At 44.4% G+C, this 22,982-nt stretch overlaps 1 protein-coding gene across 1 annotated transcript in view; it reads left to right on the top strand.

Moving 5' to 3' along the window:
* Positions 1 to 22,982, top strand: part of LOC126154821 (G-protein coupled receptor GRL101-like) — a 354,933-nt gene that overhangs the window by 6,761 nt on the left and 325,190 nt on the right. The window lies entirely within an intron of this gene.

Raw genomic sequence — 22,982 nt, 5'->3', positions numbered from 1 at the left:
CGATATTAGGGCTGTCCATAATTCTAAGGGTGCGACTGGGTGGAGATCTCTTCTGAACAGCACGTTGCAACGCATCCAAGATATGATCAATAATGTTCATGTCAGGGAAGTTTGGTGGCTGGCAGAAATGTGTAAACTAAGAAGAATGTTCCTGGAGCCACTCTGTAGAAATTCTGGATGTGCGAGGTATCGCATTGTCCTGCAGGAGTTCCCCCAGTCAGTCGGAATCCACAATGGACATGAATGGATGCAGGTGATCAGATGGGATGTTTACGTACGTGTCACATGTCAGAGTCTTATTTAGACGAATCAGGCGTCCCATATCGCTCCAACTGCACACGCTGCACGCCATTACAGAGCCTCCACCAGCTTGAACATCATCGGTCATCAGCAGTCCAATGTCGGTGTTGACGGGCCAAGGCGAGGTGTAAAGCTTTGTATCGTGCAGTCATCAAGGATACACGAGTGGGCCTTCGGATCAGAAAGCCCATATCGATGATGTTTCGTTGAATGGTTTGCACACTGACACTTGCTGATGGCCCAGCACTGAAATCTGCAGCAATTTGCGGAAGGGTTGCACTTCTGTCACGTTGAACGATTGTCTTCAGTCGTCGTTGGTTCCGTTCTTGCAGGATCTTTTTCCGGTCGCAGCGATGTCGGAGATTTGATGTTTTACCGGATTCCACTGTACACTCGTGAAATGAAAACGGGAAGATCACCACTTCATCGCTACCTCGGAGATGCTGTGCCCCATCTCTCGTGCGCCGACTATAACGCCACGTTCAAACTCACTTAAATTTGATAACCTGCGAATTTAGCAGCTGTAACCTTTATAACTATTGCGCCACAATCTTGCTGCCGTATATAGGCATTGCCGACTGCACCGCCGTATTCTCCCTCTTCACATATCTCTGTATTTGAATACGCATGCCTATACCAGTTTCTTTGGCGGTTCAGTGTATAATAACCCTATACTTCAAAGCAATGCAAATTTGACGAATAAAAATTACTCCTTTTTTAAAAAAGGTTTATTTATAAACGAAAAGATTAACCACTTCTCCTATGGATAATTGATATTTTGGTTTTTTACTCGGTTATCAGAAAAACATAAGAAACACCTGATATACCGGAGACCAAACAAATACCGAGAAAACGGTTATTCAGAAATAAAATAGCGGTACCCGTTTTAACCGGTCGGTTTACCCGTCTCTACACCCCACTCGCAAATTATTGATTGCCGTAGGAGTTCGGTCGATATAAGAGCACCAGCACCGAAGTAAATGTCATGGTGCCATCACGCTATCACAGAAATGTATACAGGGTGAATCATATAAAACTTTCACCGCAGATGTTGCTGAAATGGAAAGTGCTATTGATGTGCTGTTTTCGCCGAATGGACTGGTAGTCTGGGGCTCATACTGTCAGACAGTACACAGATTGTAAAGTGCATTTTTTGTGTGCAAAGGTACACTTTTTTTAAATGGAACAATGCCTATTGACATTAACAAACTAGACGTAAGGTAAATTGGAATGTCAGTGGTGTTTGTTGCAGGATTCTAGTGCGAGCCGTTTAGGGGATGTCATATTTTGAAAAGTTTCTGCACCGACACATATTCGTGCTATTCAACCTGCGTAGTTGCTAGGTACGATGTTGTTATGTTTGCTTAGAACGTTCTTGTGGGTTTCTTGAGTGCACTGTGACATGCTAGTTAGTTAGTATGTTAGAGTTCAAGCAGAAGGTCGTGACTGGACGATGGGATTCACCAATGCAAGAAAAGCTCACATGCCCTTGATGTGTGGAGAGTGTAGGATGAGCGCAGTTCGTTCTTGTACGGTGTTTGCGGCAGGATATCGCAATAGAAGTCAACCATCTCGGCAGTTATTTGTCAACCGCTTCAAGCGGTTATATGAAAGTGGTAATGTAACACATAGACAACGTAACAGAAGGAAACAAGTGACGATAGAAGAGTGGAAACTTAATGTCCTTGCTGCTGATGCAGTTGATCCGCATGTTAGCTCTCGCTAATCGTACGAGGAAATGGCATGAGTCAGGCAAATGTCCTACGCATTCTCCATCGCCATAGGTTCCATCCCTATCACATCTCTCTCCATCAAGAGCTGCATAGAAACGGTTATGAGAATCAACTTCTGTACGTGGGCATTAGGACAAGATACTCCTGATGTATCATGTATCTTGTTTAATTACGAAGCCACATTTACCAGTCACGGCCAGGTAAACCGCCGAAACATCCATTATTGGTCTGTTGACAATACCCTTTGACTCCGTCAGGTGGAACGGCAGCGTCCGTGGAGAGTAACTGTGTGATGCGGGATAGAGAACCAGCAGCGCACAGGCCCGTTTTTCACAGACGGAACACAGAATGCGCACTCGTGTCGTAGCCTCCTAACAACGCATCTTCCATCGATTTTAGAATACTTTCCTCTGCAAACTAGGAGGAACTTATGGTACCAATGTAATGGCTGTCGAGCCCAAAGCACACGAACTACTACAGTATATCTTCGTTTTCAAATCTACAGACTGGATGCAGAGGACCTGTATCTTGGCCGGCACGTTCCCTGCGTTTGACGCCTGTAGACTTTTTTCTGTGGGCAGAGCTGAATGACGCTGTGAGACGCCCGCTAAACCCGCACGGCAGAACAGGTGGTTAGGATTGTGGATAGGGCCAAATAAGGTGTCGGTCAGGTTCACTCAAAATTGTAATTTAATAACACCTTTAAACCAAAACCGCACATGGCCGAACCTTTCGAACTACGACTTTCAAAAATGCAATTATTTCTGGATTGAGGGCCTTCAAACAAGAAAACTTAAAAGTCAACAAAATAAAAATACAGTTAAAATAGCAAATAAAACAATTAAAATATATGTGGTATCACAGCTAGGCTGAAAAGCCTCAAGGTAAAAGTAGACAGAACAAACATATGCAAGGTGGTATACAAGCTGCTGAGGGCCACAATTAAATTTGAAAACTTTAAAATATATTACCATAATCTTTTAAGGCAGAAGGCCGCAATGTTTTTACTTAAAAGGTAATTTCAAGAATAAGGTTTTAAGCGGCTTAAGGCCCACAACTGATTTTTCAAAATAAATAAAGTCCAGTAAAAACATGAATTTTTAAATCATTGGCTATGATAATTTATTAACAGAGAATTAAACACCGGTGAGAAGAACAATACAGAAAACGGCACTCAGAAGCCTCCAGGGAGGTCTCTCTGCCCTCGTTCACTTCGGTGAGACGGGTGGTGAGCCCAACTACACTTGATCCATCGGAACCCACCCAGGGGACAGCCACGAACCGACCGACACAACGACTTGCTTGCCACCGATACGTACATGAGAACTCAAACACCAGAGGTTACGAACGTGATTATCCACAATGAAATATGTATTAGCTGTCAAAATTACACACCATGTTGGACAGCTACAACAGGTGAGAACAGGACGTTGCCTGAAATTACGTTAGTGGCCAGAGCAGGTAACCAGAACACTAACGAGCCAAAAGGCAGAAAATTCCGCTGGTGCACTCGAATTGTAATCAACCAATATAGTTAATTGCACCGCATGGCGGCTAAATTTCAGCAATAGAAACACTCGGTGTTGCTCAAAGGAAAACCTCCCCAACAGCGAACCACCGAAACGAACCACACAAGGTGAAAGTACGTGGCTTGGGTAGTTGAAACCACTACTCAACTTTGACGTCTTGGGTCGGTGAACCACGAAGCTCGTAGCGATCGGACAGCTCCACACACGCTCCGACACTGCGCAGGGACCGCCAGCGGACCCAGCTGACTGCACCGCGCGGAGATAACTTCCCTGGTCTGCAGCAAACCGACCGACTGCCCTCAGTATGTCGATAACATCCAAAATAGTCGTCAGTGGGACTAACGCCAACTACGCACACAACCTGACAAACACTTGCACGAAGACCTGAACGATACCCAACAGTAACTAAGCCCGCATGAAGACAGATTGGGAGTCGATGCACACACACACACACACACACACAGCCGACACATGAGCGATAGGCGAGCCAAAACGCGTCGTCCGTTAGGACGACCGACCGACGATCCACCAAGACCGCGGCCCGGCTCAAGTGATGCTTGGCGGCAGTGGTCGGGCGAGCCATGTCGACGCAGACCTCACTGCTCCAACCCGACTGCACTAGTGCCCCATTGCAATTCCCCGACTTGCAGGTCCGGACTGCGCTCCAAACTCGTTCCAACTGACTAGCAGCCCGAACTCGCGACCCGAACTCGCTTACGACAGACAATGACCTGGAAGTAATAGCAGTCGATCAAAGATACTACGAGAGGGGATATATCGATACGCGCTGCTAGCGCCGCACATGGTCAGGCAAAACAGCAACTCAGTGACAGTATTAATTTAAATTAACGTAGCGAGGTGGAAGTACGTTGAAAACAGGGTGTAAAATACATGATGGCGGGAACACTAGCCACGCACGACTCACGCTGTCTACAAGAACATACCAGCTACACTCTATGATATGCAACGACGTATTACTGCAGCCTGCTCGGACGTCTCCGCTGAAATGCTAGCACTAATGCAGCAGTCTTTCCATACCAGACTAGAATTGTATATTGACGCTACCAGTGATAATTTTGAACATAACCTATGGTGGTCAAATGTCCCATTACTGGCCACGAGCCACATAACTAGTGTATGCACTCTTGTTGTTCTTTAGTGTGTGCCACCACAGACATTGTACCAGTGTCCGTGTGGAAGCTTTTCAAAACGCAGTATCGCACTAGAATCCTGCAACAAAGGCTACTGACATTCTAATTACCCTACTTTTAATTTGTTAACGTCAGCAGGAACTGTTTCATTTTAAAAAGTGTGCGTTTGCACAAAAAATACTTTTTCTAAGCAGTATACAGTCTCATTATTGGCTAACAATACGAGTCTCTGACTAGTAATCCATTCTGTGAAAACCGCACATCAATAGCACTTTCCATTTCCGCAATATGTGCGGTGCAATGTTTAGGTGCTGTTCGGTCGGACATGTCACACTATGCAGAAATGTGCACATGTACGAGTAGTGTCTGTTCTGTCGCACATGTCCGACGGAACGGACTCAACTCGTATAAATTTCAATAAGTAACTCACGGCAAAGCGGTGCGCCAAGTCAAAATGATTGGATCCGAAAAGTAACCTTGTCCGTAGTCCGCTCAGGGAGGTATCACGGCACCAAACTGAGCTAAACTGGCTTTGCTTTTCGGACCCAATCATTTTAACTTGGACCACCCCTTTACTGCGAGTTATTTATTTTTATTGCTTTGCCGATGAACACTGGCTCTTGGTTTTAACTGTTTTTCCCAAGTACTACAATGATTTAATACATAATATCACCTGACGATGCAGTTTAAGGATGCCAAACCTGTTGTGATCTCACAATAAATGACTTTAGCGGCATGGGGCGGAAGATTTTTTATTCAACATTCAGAATTACGACAATGATTGCCTTCATTTTAAAGTAACGTGCTACCACCATTATTTTGTTACAGAAATGACTGCAGGTAGTTTGTCTTTTGACATATCTCGCCGAACTTATCAGCATCACACAGTCCAAAATGAACTCTAAAATGTTGCTCTTCGGTGAAGGCAGTCGGTCACCAAGCAGTCCATTTGCGCTATTTTATAGGAAATTCAATCCTCTTTTTACATATACCACCTAAAAGCTGCCAGATAACTTTATTTTGTACAACTAGTTGGTACTCCACTCGCTATAGGTTTATTTATCTATTATGGTATTTATATTTTAGGATCAAGTTGTAAAGTTGTGACTGAGTACTGGAACAGAATTTATCAACTGTGGCCTTGGCTTGTGAACCAATTCTGCTGTATCTTTTAACCACAACGCAAACACTTACAAATGCTAAGTATGCCGATATGTCATTTGTGTACCGATTTGGTAATGTAAATGCTAGTGCCGCTTGTAGAGAATATCCTAAACCATATCCTAACCATAGAGTACTTCATTCAAGAGAAGTTACTCGTATTTTACTAAAATGTACGAGATTGGTGCCGTGATCAGCTGCCATATCTCATCCCCAGCAAATGAATAGTGTATGGATGAAGCGGAAGGTATTTCTTACTTGGTAGAACGGTGATTTTCATCAAGCAAACGCGGAATTTCTACATGTTAAACATACAAGAATATGGTGGACATTAAATGTGAATGACGTCTATACTTGTCCTATATAGCGGGTTCAGCACCATCGAGGAGATTAATGGAGACGACTAGAATTTTATAGTTGACTCATTACACAGGCCAACGAAAATTTTTTTTGAAGAACTTTTTTTACTTTGATAGCTGATCTTTACAGATTTTGTGATCTGAATCCAAATATAGCCTTAGACTTTTTTGTATCACCCATAGTTTTCGAGCAATATGCTTTTTACTATATAATATTAAAATCCTTTGCTATACCTTGAACGGGGAAATTAATGAAACGCTTTTGTTACAACATAAGCATAGTTTGTATTTACAGTAAGCTAACTTATTTACAGTAAGTTTGTATTTACAGTAAGTATACAATGATATGTGTTAATAGAGGTTTCACTTGTCAGCTGGAATTGGTTTGTACTTTCTTTCTCTTTTTTCTTTGAAGCTTCTTGTGTAGCTTTTTCTACGATGAGTCGCTTACTGAACTTCTCGGCGAAGTGACCAACAGTAGTACCCCATCATGTTGGTGTTCCAGCGGTCTTGGTAGAGTTTTTCCATCACCTTAATGTCCTGGTGAAAACGCTCTCCTTGCTCCTCACTAACATCTCCCATATTGTCCGGGAAGTAATCAAAGTGACTGTTCAAAAAGTGAACTTCCAGGCTCATGAAACATCCTAAAGTTTTAAACTTCTTTAATATTGTAGCTATAATAGAAACATATTCTGGGTCTTTTTCATGTCCTAAAAACTTTGTAACGACTTGATTGAATGATACCCATGCTTCTTTCTCATTTAAGGTCATTGTGGATTCAAAGTTAACATCAAACATCAATTTTCTAATGTCAGAGGTCGTAGGAGTACGTTTTTTAGATTTACAAGGTTTTTGCGTAGAATATCCTTCTCACCATGTTTAAAGACTCCCTCACAGGTCAGTTCTTTCTGCAGCAGTGTTGATCCCTAGCCCTACTGTCCCATTCACACAAGAAACATCTAGAGCCAAGCTATTCAGATTTTTCTTTCGTTAAGCCCAGATCCCTAACCAAATCGTTAAGATCGGTCTGAGTAAACAATTTTGGCTCTAGACTTTCTGTATTACAATGGAATTCATCATCATCTGGTTCATCTATCACATTGTACATCAGAAAATACTTCTGTTGGAATAGAATTTAAATCATCTGGTAGTTCGGGAACAGGCAAATGTACACTGGTAGGATGGTGGACGGAAGGTAAGGAAAGCTTATTACCTTCTTGTTTTTCTAATTATGACCAGTAATATCAACACTGCAAAAGTAGCAATCATCGGAATAGTCTCTTGGCTCCCTCCATATCATAGAAACAGCAAATCTAAAGGCTTTTTTCTCCGTTTTGGACCACTTTCTCAGATCTTCAACACACACATAACATGTGTTATGCGGGGCCCAAGATTTATATTGATCACCGCGTTTAGATCCAGAGTATGATAGATAAACCTTTTTCATAAAGTCTGTAATGTTTCTTTGGTGTTTTTATCACAAATTCACAACAAATATAACAAAAACTGTAAGCAGAGTTTTTACAACCACGATTACACATTGTACTTAGCACATGTACAGGAAACGGGAAGGTGAGGTTAGGTTGACAGTAAACCAAACACCATCTGTTAACACAAACATAGAATCGAACTTATTTTTGCCAGCAAATGTTTTTCAGCAGTGCTACCAACGTCATCTACATTCATTATACCTCCTTTTTGAATTACGTTAACTATATAAAAGCTGTTAAATTCTAGACACGGACGAGTATCGCTAGATGTGCGGATCAGCGGTAGGGGTCTGGTCCTTGGCGCGACAGACGCTAACCTTAATTACCCGTACGAACTCCTTCTCTCCTGCTCCTCTCTCCGGACTCGGGATACTCACACAAAGGAAGACGAGATCCGTGAAGTGGATTTGTGGACACGCATTTTGTTTCCTGAAGGAGAGAAAAATGTCCTTGGTTTTTGGCACTCCCATAATGAACGCCATTGCGCAGTTATTCACAATCGCAAATACAGACAATTTTTCTCCAATTGCGTGTGTAGTGTCTTTCTTAACCCACCCCACAGTTGGGGTGTTATTGCAATGAGGAGTTAAGCCACGCCTTTTCCATGCTTACAATCGGTTATTCTTTGGTCATCGGAATGTTCTTCTCCGAAAAGCTGTGCGTCGATAGTTTCATGGAATCTGGCGACTCCCCGCTCCCTCCTCCTCGCGACGTCGGTTTCCTACTATTCTCGGTGAAATTAATGATAATTTTTTAAAAAGTAAAAATAAATACACAAATTAATACAATATTGATGTTCTCGTACCTTTACTCCACGTTTTCTACGCTTCCCTTGGTTCCTGGGGGCGGGGAAAGAAGGGCATGGGACGTTGTGGTCAGACCTCGGGTTGTGACCCCTACCCACATTGCCCCCACCCGTCCCCTTGGGCGCCAGGAAGGTTCCTTTGGAAAAAGAAAAAGAGCGTTTAAGGCAACCGCGCGCATAAAGCGGGAAATCTGGGTCCGAGACCCAGTCCGGCACACATTTTCGTTGTCGTTATTCCCTTATAGAGCTGATGGTTGCTCGTGTTCCTTATAAACCTGAAATTAGCCGCACATACTACTGTCAACTGAATTCAAAAGTACATTGACGTGTGACGTGGGATTTATGAAAATCAGTTTTCAACTTCGTCTGCCTTTGCTTAATAACTTCTGTGAGTGTTTGGGTTACATTCTAAGTGCTGTATCTCTGTAACCAACAAAAACTGGACACATGTCACATAAAATGTTTAATTAGGATTACTCTGTACAACCACGTTCCAAGCCATTTACCATTTACCATTCCTCCTGCAACATCCTGTGTGTTACTGGGCTTGACCCACATTTGTTGTCTACGCTCAACTCTGATATCATCGGCCAGTGATACTTCACTTTTTCCATTGTGTTTATTCCAAATGGTGCCGTTAGTTTATTCCTTTCACAGTTTCATTTCAGAAGGACGCCATCAGTTCATCAGTTCACGAACTTCGTCTTTCAAAATCTGATCCACCCCTCTCCCCTAGCCTCGGAAGCGAATAATCGTCGAACTTTGACAAAGAAGAACTTGCTTCCTCTTTGCATAATGGGAGGAAGGGGAATCGCAGAGACAGTTTTTCCGTCGCATTGTGCATCTACTTGCACACCGCTCAAATGTGAGACACGAATGCGGCCCTACAGCCGTTACATCTGAGGAGACGGCCATAATAATGTGGCTCTACTGGATAAATGCTTCTGACATACTGTGACGTTATGACCTGCGCAGAATGCCACTTGGATTTCCCGTATTTGTTGTACTAGTAATATAGCTTAACGCGCGGAATTAATGAAGGTAATATTAACCACGAATCCGTGAAATTGATTGTGATTCAATCAGACATGTAATACGTTATTTGCCGATATAAAACAATTATTTGACGTTGTATTGCGCATGAGTGCTTAATGCTGTTAATTATGTTTTAGTACTCTTCTGGAAGCGGCGTTTATCCCATCGTATGGGCAGTTGCCACTCGTGTGTTTATGTGTGTGAGGCGGGGGAATGGATGGGAGGTTTAGCGGAGGTGAGATCCCTAATATCAGTGTATCGTCGCTTCGGCGGAAGCGTCATTACGCTCTTGCCGCTAATTTCGCTATGGAAGCAAAGCTGTTGGAGCGGCGCTGAATAATTTGTAGCTGTCGAACAGGCGACGACACTTCCAAAAAGCGAGCTGACGCGGCTGCGTGCTATCAGCGGAATGGCGACCGTTCTCTAACCAAAATTGCAGCGACGGCGTAGATATGTAACACGCCTCTCAATGATTCTCTCCGCAATTCGGAGAGGGCGGTAACTGTCGCTGACCACGAACACAAAATCCCTTTTGCTTCAGCTTTCGAGTTATAACTGTTACAGGGTACTGATAGACAGATAAATGTCCTTCATGCCATGGCCTAGCGAGTGGGTGCTATGGCTTGATTGCATATGCATTACAAAGCAGCGGCTTTCAAATCACGTTGGACCTCCTTCATTTACGTTTTCCACTATTTACATAATTAACCTGAAAAAATTGTGTCCTGGAAAACGACTCATACCTTCCCTTGCTCATCCAGACCGAACGCTACGTATCTGCGGGGGCAGACATCGACGGAACATTAAACGCCAATATCCCTAACCTTCTTTCTTTTATTCGCATCACATACCTTCTGCAAGGCGGTTGCCATTTAACACATGTGAGCCATGCCACGACCTACCGATAAATCATAGCTCGTCTTTGAGGCAAAGATTCTGGTGCACGAAACCGGTCAGCAAAATGGCGCGCGTATGCTGGAAAATGCGGGATTTGACAAATGGTTCAAATGGCTCTGAGCACTATGGGACTTAACATCTGTGGTCATCAGTCCCCTAGAACTTAGAACTACTTAAACCTAACTAACCTAAGGATATCACACACATCCACGCCCGAGGCAGGATTCGAACCTCCGACCGTAGTAGTCGCGCGGTTCCGGACTGAGCGCCTGAACCGCTAGACCACCGCGGCCGGAGGGATTTGACAGCACGGCGCGAAGCGAGGCGCAGGGATCTGAGTGGCGGTTGGGGATTGAAGCGGTGCAGTGTCAGCCCGTGGCCTTTTGGCTCCAAGGTCTCCAGGGCCAGATTAGAAGACATCGTGGTCACACAAGACGCGGGGCGTGGAGCGTGGGTCGTCTGGTTAGAACGAAGCAGAGCGATTCGAAGGGTCTGTTCTGTCTGCAGCAGAATCGGCTGTTGGAGATGTGACCTGTTGGAATTACGTCCGCTCACCTTCCTGCCGCCGCCACCCAGATCAGCTGTCTTCAACACCGACTAAGAATCCGGTGAGGACATACTTGGAGTGAAATTATTCGAACTACGGTTCCGTTTTGTGCTGCATTTAAGTGGTGGTCGACGGAGGTTAATTTGACGGTTATGGTTCCCGCCTTCACTAGTTGTACTGTCGGCAGTCGATATTTGACTAAGTTTTATAAAGCGGCTCTCCTCACCCTTCCTGTATTATAAGTGCCGGCCGAGCGGTTCTAGGCGCTTTAGTCCGGAAGCGAGCTGCTGCTACGATCGCAGGTTCGAATCCTGCCTCCTGCATGGATATGTGTGATGTCCTTACGATAGTTAGGTTTAAATAGTTCTAAGTCTAGGGGACTGATGATCTCAGATGTTAAGTCCCGTAGTGCTTAGAGCCATTTGAACCATTTTCCGTATTATAAGTGTTTCCTGGTCAGCGGTATTTGTGACCACTCTGAGATGTCCTATGTATGACAGTTCATAATTCCCGTGCCTACCTGGCCGTTAACCTGCCGATCCTGGTCGTATTAATGTTGCTGATTGTTTTCTGTATAAGATATTAGTGCTGTGGATACTGATTTTACTGTAGCCTTTGTGCATCGTCAACTGTGAAACACAACGGGCCTACTTCCTTGGGACAGCACTGTTCTGTAACTTGCCCGCCTTTCGCGGGAAGATTAAAGAGCAAAGTCGTCGGTAGAATAGTAACGCATTCGATCTGGGGTGTGATTCATCTATTTCAAAAGCAGCGTGAGCGAACCTACTTAAATTTGCTGGCACTTTCTGATACTCTTCTCCCGTGTTAAATGTTGTCATTAGTCTAACCTGCCCTCTTTCTGGAGCTCCTCGTCAGTCCTTTAGTATTACGGGGGAGAGAAAGGCATATAACATCTTAACACTAATTATTCATTGCGTTCTTAGCTCGCTCACCTGAAGGTTTTGTTTCATCCATCTGACCTAAGCTGAGCTCACATCCGACGTTCCGGCCGGAAACTTCAATTGGTGTTTAATTGTTATGTGTGCTTCTAAGAAAGAATTTTGTGTGTCGAGGTTAGTGTGGCGTGTCGGCTGGCAGTCGGCGCCGGACGTGATAGTATACTTCCGCCCGGGCAATTAGGCGGTTTGCACTAATTCTAATGCTGTATTTATGTTAGCACTGTTATTCTGTAACTTCTCTTGTTGGTAAAATTTTATTTTAACTATGGTACAGCTATTGAGGCACTTAATCTTTCCCTTTTGGGTCTGATTGGTAATGTTAATTATGATTCCTATAAAATCTAAAAACTGCTTAATAATCCTAGTTAAATTACATTCACTTCGCGCGTTGGTTTGCCATTAGCGCTTCAGAATAAATGGTCAATTGTTATATCAAAGCTCTAAGGAAGTCTGAAGGCTCTTTTCTGTATTAGTCAAAATATTGTGTAAGTCGGCTGTTTAGGTTTTTATGTTGGTAACGCCACGTAGAGCTCTGTATGAAAATCACTGACTGTGCTGTGTGCAGTCTGTGGCTGGTTGACATTATTGGAATATCTACGATTGTAGTGTTGGGCAGTTGGATGTGAACAGCGCGTAACGTTGCGCAGTTGGAGGTGAGCCTCCAGCAGTGGTGGATGTGGGGAGAGAGATGGCGGAGTTTTGAGAGCGGACGATATGGACGTGTGTCCGTCAGAAAGAGGAAATTTGTAAGACTGGATATCGTGAACTGATATATATATATATATATATATATATATGATGACTTTTTAACATTATTAAGGTAAATACATTGTTTGTTCTCTATCAAAATCTTTCATTTGCTAACTATACCTATCAGTAGTTAGTGCCTTCCGTAGTTAGAATCTTTTATTCAGATGGCAGTATTGGCGCTCGCTGTATTGCAGTAGTTCGAGTAACGAAGATTTTTGTGAGGTGAGTGATTCTTGAAAGGTATAGGTTATTGTTAGTTAGGGCCATTCTTTTGTAGGGATTATTGAAAGTCAGATTGCGTTGCGCTAAAAATATTGTGTGTCTGTTTATTGATGATCAGTACAAGTAAAGAGAGAAATGTCTGAGTACGTTCAGTTTTACTCAGCTGTCTCTGTATCAAATAACGTAGAAGTTTACCAGCTCAGTAATTTATAATTTTTGTAAGGGGACGGTTCAATGGTTATCAGTACTAAAATTGTTTTAAATATTCCGAAGACAGCATCTCAATCTTGTTATTCAGTTTTAAATAAACTGTCTTATGTATTTAACGAATGTTGCTTTATCTCCAATTGGGTCCAACCGTTCCAACACTTGAGTTATCCATAAATCGCAGGAAGCATACCTCCATGTTTTTGGGGGTGCAAGTATAAGAGCCATTTTTTCCATAGCATCGTCACTGGGACGCTGCTCAGAAACGACCTGCAATCTCCGTCGATAAGCATCTTATACTTCATACATCGAAAAAAATGGTTCAAATGGCTCTGAGCACTATGGGACTTAACATCTGAGGTCATCAGTCCCCTAGACTTAGAACTACTTAAACCTAACTAACCTAAGGACATCACACACATCCATGCCCGAGGCAGGATTCGAACCTGCGACCGTAGTAGCAGCGCGGTTCCGGACTGAAGCGCCTGGAACCGCTCGGCCACAACGGCCGGCCTTCATAGATCGTATTGACGTCATTGTATCTAGCAAAAATCGTCGGAGAACAAATTATTTGTAACCAATTTTCTAGGAAATTCGGGCGTAGCTTGATTGTCTTGGAAACGTTTCTGTGTCAGTCTCTAGAATTCAACGATATGGAATGGGAAGAATACGTGCAATACACTGCTGGCCATTAAAATTGCAGCACTATGCAGGTGGCGTGCAATATACGTCAGATTGACATGGGATGTATCTTGTCATTTTATCTTTATATATGTTTAGCACTGCAGCGCAACCGCGCTTGGTAAACAGTATTAACTACATCTGCATTCAGTATACTGGCACATATTGGAATTAGAATATGGCAGGATCGTGCCCTGTCGAGATTATGCCTTTTTGTCCCACAACATTTCTGTTTGTGTCGGTCGGAATACCACGACTGATATGTGAATACGGAATAGATTGGTCCAGGAAGGCTGCATTCAATGCTATGTGCGATCTCAACGGCGCCACACGACTATCGCCCGAGGGGACACAGACACTACTCGATCGGCCATGCAGAATCGTACCGTCATGTTACGTACCTTGAGTGAGGAAATGGGCTTCTTTACAGAAAGGCACATAGAGAGTGTGACAACGTCGGAGGCACCACTGACTTCTTCTGTGACAAGAGTATCACAAAAAATGGAAATGAGCGTACGGCATTGTGGGCCGGGAGTCCCCCATTCGGGGAAGTTCGGCCGCCGATGGCTAGTACTTATTGCATTCGACGCCACACTGGGCGACTTGCGCCTCAGAGATGGGGATGAAATGATGATGAGGGACAACACAACACCCAGCCCCTGAGCGGAGAAAATCTCCTGCCCAGCCGGGAATCGAACCCGGGCCCCTTTCCGTGGCATTCCGCCGTGCTGACCACTCAGCTGACGGGGGTGAACAAGGGGATCATAAGAAAATAAGAACACAGAAGGAGCTGGACAGAAACAGATACAGGAGAGTACCAGTCGAAAAATCTGAAAACGTCTGTTGCAGAGGTAAATGTAACCTCGTCACAGGGCTTTTAATTCAGTGTCGTCTGCTGGGACAGTAAATTCAGCAATCACCGAAGACAAGTCAATAGCGCTACACCATATGTAATGTTATGTGGTTCACTGTCCAGTATTGAGCGCGGTGAAAAATATAGACTGATAAACTGTTCTAAACAGTAAACTTAAGTCATTGAAATGAAGCCTATTTGCATTTACGTATCATACAGTAATTTACACTCGAGATGCTGGCGCGATCAGCCTTCACCAAGAAAAGGCTACGTAAGTACGCGGATGCGTGGGTGTAATGTGGGGGCGGCTACCAGGCTCGCATACAGAGTGGCGGATTGTATCAGAGGGCCTCGCCGTCCTGCTAGCCGTATTTTCCACACTGGCAGCAGGCAAGGGCGAAATTTTTTTCAGATATCTCCGGAACTAACAGGCAACGTGGCGCTTAGCTGCACTGCGACAAGGTCCTAGAAATTTTATGTACTTTCGAGTTAATCTTTACTTACCTTATGACTTAACTCTAGTTGGATGAGATTACAGCCTAGTGATAGCAGTCAGAATAACAATGGACTAAATACACGAAACTGAACCGAGGCAAAACACAGATCTGGCGAATAAAAAAAATCTAACTATCTCAAACAAGAACATATGTTCTGAAATAATTTTTTGAAACTCTTCTTTGCGTGAGATGTCGGTTGCGCTGTTTTGCATACCCCTATGATGCTAGAGTCTGATCTCCAGTGGCGTATGGGGTTGGGAAGCACCCCATATGATCATGCAAATTAATTAAATGGAATGAAAATTTTGTGCAGTGGAAATGTCTTACTGACTGTTGATTAATAGGTACATGTAAATGAAGAATGACAATATGGGTGCCATACCATGCAAATCGACATATTAGTGAGAGAGGGGATCACCTCATATATAAGAGAAACAAGTGGTCACTATACTAACCAGGTTTATTATCAAAAAGCAAGACGCATGAGTTATCCACTGAAATAAACGAGTGAAGGTTTAACACATCGACAGGGGGGCTCTAATGGTGAACTCTTACATTGGCACAGGTCGGTGTACACTCCAAATCGAGGGAGGTGGTGCAGTGGTTACCACACTGGACTAACATTCCGGAGGACGACGGTTCAATCCCGCCACCGGCCATCCTGATTTAGGTTTTCGGTGATTTCCCTAAATCGCTCCTGGCAAATGCCGGGAGGTTCCCTTGAAAGGGCATGGCCGACATCCCTTGAGAAGGCATGGCCGATATCCTTCTCCATCCTTCCCTAATACGATGAGATCGATGACCTCGCTGTCTGGTCTCCTCCCCTAAACAACACACACACGTAGTGTACACACCAAATGCAAAGTTATGCGAATAAAATGACCTGTGACTATAAGCACGGTTAGAAAACTACGGGAGCTGTGGCCAAGCGGTTCTAGGCGCTTCAGTCCGGAACCGCGTTGTTGCAACGGTCGCAGGTTCGAATCCTGGCTCGGGCATGAATGTGTGTGGTGTCCTTAGGTTAGTTAGGTTTCAGTAGTTCTAAGTCTAGGGGACTGATGACCTCAGATTTTAAGTCCCGTAGTGCAAAAGAAAAAAAATCTACGATAAGGACACGGAGAAATAGATTCGACCACCAGTGAGATCGCCAAATTGCATATTGAAACTAAACTGGCTGGCTGTGAAGCATTAAAATGGAATAACTGGCTCCTGAAAAAAGTCAACTAATATCATGTCCCTAGTGAATCGCAGATCACAATAATGGCCCATTTTACCAAACTCGTAACGTAAATCGGAAGACAGTTGCAGTAGCTCCCGGAGACTTGACTCCAGCTCTTTCTCTGTACTCAGTACTCAAGCAGAAACGTCCTTCTGCAAAACTGCAAGCTTGCCTTATCAGTCATCCAGCAACAAGTCTTTATACCACCATCTCCTAGCAGTCTCTATCTTCACTCCTCCATCTCCTAGTAGCAAGTGTACTCTTTCTGGACCCTCTGAAACTTTGCTGCGTCTTTCAGAGGCGGAAGCTCGCAAGCGAATCGTGGCAGACACTGCGAGTTCCGTCCAGTGAAACTCACATAAAGATGTTAAGCAATATACTACTCTTGCGGATTTAGGGAGGAGGAGGGGGAGGGGGGGGGGGAGGCAGACAGAAGATGTCTCCCACTCCATGCTAAAATATCGAAACAGACCAATGAGATGTTCGCCACGCAGGCACAGACGAGAAAGTGCGTTGAAGATTCTGAAATTGAAACCTAATGTTATTTTGTGGCTTCGCTCCTGAGGTAATAGATTTTCACATGCTAGACTCGGGAGAGTGACATCTGGCTAGATTATTTACCTTCCTAAAAGGCTTCGTTAGACAGTACTGTGTTTTCCTCCGTGCGACAGCTATCGTCTCCACCACTTGGAGTGCTGGAGTGGGGGAACTGAATGCCACTCTATCTGTGCTGGGACCCAGTCTTCGACTCTGATCATTTTTATGGTAGCCATCTCTTGTTAGCCAGCTTGTAGGCTCTCAGCTGTGGAAGCCCTTCACCGTATCTAAAAGAGAAGTGAAAAAAAGCAGAAAAAGGGGTCAGTCGCTAGAGGTATTTATTATGTAGCGTCAGAGATAGACTACAATGATCAGGGGAATGAGCATAAAATATTCTGAAATTTGTTGTCTAACACTTTCAGAGAAAAAACTGGGCACCTGACACTTGCCACACATGAATTTATGGAACTGTCTTCGAAATCATGGACTAACAGCACTGGAATGAATATACTGGAAGAGTTAAAACCGAGTCATATCGTGCAGCGGTTAAAATTATGAATGTATTTCAAATCTGTGTCCGATCAATCAGATACGAGTTTTCTTAAACCGCTTGAGGTCAAAGTTGGCATGGCTTCTTTAGCATGGTCATGATTCATTCTTTCCCCCCATCCTTATTCAATGGGGTTAGGTACCGAAAGGACATATTCTAAGTTTCCTTAGCGTTAAAATTTTCTAATACGCAAATAAACGATCAAAATCAAATTAGTAGATTGAGTGCGAATTGAATATATGCTAAAACAACGAAGAAATAAGGATATGAAGAACTTCCCTCTCAAGGAAAACTGTTTGTCGGAACTTGTTAACAAATCGTCATGCAGCTCATGCAACTAACAGGCTTGGTAAACACTCAGTACTATACAACAGAATGCAAATGCAGACAGAGTTGTGCGTGCGTGCGTGCGTGTGTGTGTGTGTGTGTGTGTGTGTGTGTGTGTGTGTGTGTGTGTGTGTGTGTGTGTATGAATTCCTAAGGTACCAAACTTCTGACGTCATCGGTCCCTAGACTTACACACTACTTGAACCAACTTATGCTAAGAACAACACACACACCTATGCCCGAGGGGGGACTCGAATCTCCGGTGGGAGGGGCCGCACAATCCGTAGACGGAGTTACGTTGCACTGACCAATACAACATAAGTAAGAAGAAATTTGTCGAACAGTACCAATGAAATGGGCAACCAAAAAATAAAAAGGCATGTGGTAACTGAGCACAACTTGACATACGACGGGTACATTTGAACAGTTGTTTTAATGATATTACAGTGATTCGCTTAAGCATATAGCCTTTACAGATCTCAGAAATAATCAGCTGACATTGTCTTGTTTTTTTTATTATCGTGTTTTGGATAAATGGACTTTGGTGTGCTGTATCTGTTGCCACATATGAATATTTCTTCAAAGGTGCTGCGTTGTATCAGATTTCAGTCCTGATTCTGAAATATTAACTGCTATCCTGAAAGACGATACTTTTGCTAAAGGTGCGTTATTTCCGCTAGAAACTTCTTAAAACTATGTAGGATCAGATAGTGGTCCACATCATGATACACTGCCGTAAGGGTAGAAGAATTAATGTTTTACAAAAGAAGAAAACTTACTAAATGCGTAATCGGATAGCCAGAAGTCATACGTAGTAGGAGTTAGTGAATGAGAATATAAATACGACTAATACGGAGATATACAGGTAGGCTTAGTAACTACGATGGCTGCTTTTTTTATCCTCCAGTCGGTTGCGAAATTAAAGCCACATTAAAAATATGATGAAGCTTTGTGTAGATCTGTTGTGCAGTGTCTCTAGTGTGTCCTTCGATCGTGTCATGTTGCACTTTCGAGTTCCGAGCGCACGGTGAGCATGTAAAGATGCTCGGAACAATAGAGTCTCCCACAAAATATAAAGTGCCTACTGAGGGGTTTCGCCTGATTTCATGTTAAAGTATTGTAACTGTCATGCGTTTCCGTCTTCATGACAATGATCGGCCGCATATTGCAGGTGCAACAACGACACTGCTGCATCGTTTTCGGTGAGAAGTGTTGATCGCCCACCGTACAGCCCGGACTTGGCTCCCTCTGATTTTCATCTCTTCGCTCACTTCAACCGCTGGCTATGAGAGCGAGCTGCCGACCAGCGTAGAGAACTGACAGAAAACGCAGGCAGCTGCCCTCTATGACGAGTGTATTGAAATGTTGGTACCACGTGACGACAAATGTAGGCGAAAGCTGTAACTAAATGATGAATGTAAAACATTTTTGATTTTCACTGTTGCTTCCATTTCGCGACCTATCGGTGGTTGAAATAAATATAGCCCTCATATATTATAAGCAAATTGCATAAGAGGAATAGGTACCGCTATGAATAGTAGTTCATTTTTAGCTGCAATTAGCAAAGTAATTATACGACTACTGCACTGTAGGAAATACTGTAACCAGCCACAAGTATTTTTAAGAAATGATTTTATTGTACCGTACAATCAGATCATCAAAAAAACTTGTGGCTGGTTGCAGCATTTCCTACAGTTGGGAAGGTGCCTGACATCATCGCAACACGGTCAAGCAAAGCTCCGCGATCTGCCGCGTGCCGGCCGGCTACACACATCTGTGACCCTTGCAGCGTTGAAACGTGCGGCCGCTCTCGTTCGAAGTGATCGACGGATCACAATCAAGCACCTCGCTATCCAAGCGGGCATCTCTGTTGGTAGTGCTGACAAACTCACTCACCTGCCGACGTACTCAAAGGTGTGTGCCCTGTGCGATCCTCGCCTCCTAATAGAGGACCATTGGGAACAACGAAGGACAATCTCTGCTGAATTACTTGCAAGCTACTATTTTGATCGTGTCCGCCCCGGTAGCTGAGTGGTCAGCGTCACAGACTGTAAATCCTAAGGGCCCGGGTCCGATTCCCGGCTGGGTCGGAATTTTCTCCGCTCAGGGACTGGGTGTTATGTTGTCCTAATCATCATCATTTCATCCCCATCGACGCGCAGGTCGCCGAAGTGGCGTCAAATCCGAAGACCTGCACCAGGCGAACGGTCTACCCGACCGGAGGCTCTAGCCACACGACATTTCCATTTATTTTATCTTGATCGTGACAATTCTTTGTCGAACATCGTCAAAGGTGATGAAACATGGGTTCAAACTTCGAATCGGACACAAAACAGCAGTTCATGAAGTGGCGCTACGCCACTTCTCCTCCGAAAAGAAAGGTCAATACCGTACCCTCGCCGGCCGCTGTGATTCTAGGCTCTTCAGTCCGGAACCGCGCTCCTGCTACGGTCGCAGGTTCGAATCCTGCCTCGGGCATGGATGTGTGTGATGTCCTTAGGTTGGTTAGGTTTAAGTAGTTCTATGTCTAGGGGACTGATGACCTCATTTATTAAGTCTCATAGTGCTTAGAGCCATCTGAACTGCACCCTCTTCCGGTAAAATCATGGCGACGGCCTTCTGGGGCTCTGACAGGGTTATTCTGTCTGATAGCCTCCCTCATGGTTGCAACGATCAACACCGAAGTGTACTGTGCTGCCCTCAGGAAGTTGAAGAAACGACTTCAGCTTGTTCGTTGCCACAAAAATTCTAACAAACTGGTCCTTCTCGATGACACGCGGGGCCTCACACAAGTCCGCGCACGCGAGATGAGCTCACAAAACTTCATTGTAGTGTTCGTCATTCATCCTACAGCACGGATCTCGCATCTTCCGGCTTCCATCTGTTTGTCCCAGTGCAGGATGCACTCCACAGGAAACAGTATGTAGATGATTGGGAGATTACTGATGCAGCACGACGTCGACCAGTAGGATGGTAACGTAGGGCTTACAGGCTTTCCCAGTAGGGAGGAATAAGACCGTCGCACTGAACGGAGATCAAGCTAAAAAATAGGGTTTCGTACCCAAAAGAGTAGGAAATACACTACTGGCCATTAAAATTGCTAAACCACGAAGATGACGTGCTACAGACGCGAAATTTAACCGACTGGAAGAAGATGCTGTGATATGCAAATGATTAGCTTTTCAGAGCATTTGCACAAGTTTGGCGCCGGTGGCGACACCTACAACGTGCTGACATGAGGAAAGTTTCCAACCGATTTCTCATACACAAACAGCAGTTCACCGGCGTTGCCTGGTGAAACGTTGTTGTGATGCCTCATGAATGGAGGAGAAATGCGTACCATCACGTTTTCGACTTTGATAAAGGTCGGATTGTAGCCTATCGCAATTGCGGTTTATCGTATCGCGACATTGCTGCTCGCGTTGGTCGAGATCCAATGACTGTTAGCAGAATATGGAATCGGTGGGCTCAGGAGGGTAATACGGAACGCCGTGCTGGATACCGACGGCCTCGTATCACAAGCAGTAGAGATGACAGGCATCTTATCCGCATGGCTGTAACGGATCGTACAGCCACATCTCGATCTCTGAGTCAACAGATGGGGACGTTTGCAAGACAACAACCATCTCCGCGAACAGTTCGACGACGTTTGCAGCAGCATGGACTATCAGCTCGGAGACCATGGCTGCGGTTACCCTTGACGCAGCATCACAGACAGGAAGGCCTGCGATGGTGTACTCAACGACGAACCTGGGTGCACGAATGGCTAAACATCACTTTCTCGGATGAATCCAGGTTCTGTTTACAGCATCATGATGGTCGCATCCGTCTTTGGCGACATCGAGGTGAACACCATTGGAAGCGTGTATTCGTCATCGCCATACTGGCGTATCACTCGGCGTGATGGTATGGGGTGCCATTGGTTACACGTCTCTGTCACCTCTTGTTCGCATTGACGGCACTTTGAACAGTGGACGTTACATTTCAGATGTGTTACGACCCGTGACTCTACCCTTCATTCGATCCCTGCGAAACCCTACATTTCAGCAGGATAATGCACGACCGCATGTTGCAGGTCCTGTACGGGCCTTTCTGGACACACAAAATGTTCGACTGCTGCCCTGGCCAGCACATTCTTCAGATCCCTCACCAACTGAAAACGTCTGGTCAATGGTGGCCGAGCAACTGGCTCGTCACAATACGCCAGTCACTACTCTTGATAAACTGTGGTATCGTGTTGAAGCTGCATGGGCAGCTATACCTGTACACGCCATCCAAGCTCTGTTTGACCCAGTGCCCAGGCGTATCAAGGCCGTTATTACGGGGAGAGGTGGTTGTTCTGGGTACTGATTTCTCAGAATCTGTTCTGGGTACTGATTTCTCAGAATCTATGCACCCAAATTGCGTGAAAATGTAATCACATGTCAGTTCTAGTATAATATATTTGTCCAATGAATACCCGTTTATCATCTGCATTTGTTCTTGGTGTAGCAATTTTAATGGCCAGTAGTGTAATATGGCGTATTGGAATTCTGAATGAAACCAACCTGTCCCTCGTAAAAGTAGTAGGGGATAAGGTAGATGACAGACAGTTTAGTTGGAAGTATCTTGCGGATACTTCCAACCAAACTGTCTGTACCAGTTTACAGGATATGTACACGCAATGAGTGTTAACATTAATGAACACATTATCATTTTATTATTGCACATGCAACTACACTTAAAAACAGTTTCGACTGACACTCGAATACTGTTTGTCAGTCTGGTAGCCGCACCAGATAGGATCAATAGAAAAGATAGAGATGCAAAGCAGAGCAGCACGTTTCGTTACACGTCCAATTAGCAAGCGCGAAAGCGTCACGGATATGCTCAGTCGACTACAGTGGCAGACGCTGCACAAGTGGCGTTTTGCATAACGGTGTGGCTCACTGTTAAAATTCCCAGGGTGTACGTTCCTAGAAATGTCAACTAAAGTATTTCTTCCTCCTACACATATTTCGTGAAAAGACCACAGTGATAAAACTAGAGATATTAGAGCCCTCACCTAGGCTTACCAGTAAACTGTTTTCCCGCTAACCATACGCGACTGGAACAGGGAAAGCATTGAAGTGACATTGGTGCCCAAAGTACCCTTCACCACAGAAAGCGTGCTGGCGTGAGCCTTCGCCAGCAC

This window comes from Schistocerca cancellata, chromosome 2 (genome assembly GCF_023864275.1).
Source record: "Schistocerca cancellata isolate TAMUIC-IGC-003103 chromosome 2, iqSchCanc2.1, whole genome shotgun sequence".
Lineage (NCBI taxonomy): Eukaryota > Metazoa > Arthropoda > Insecta > Orthoptera > Acrididae > Schistocerca > Schistocerca cancellata.
This window is presented reverse-complemented; position numbering and strand designations above follow the sequence as displayed.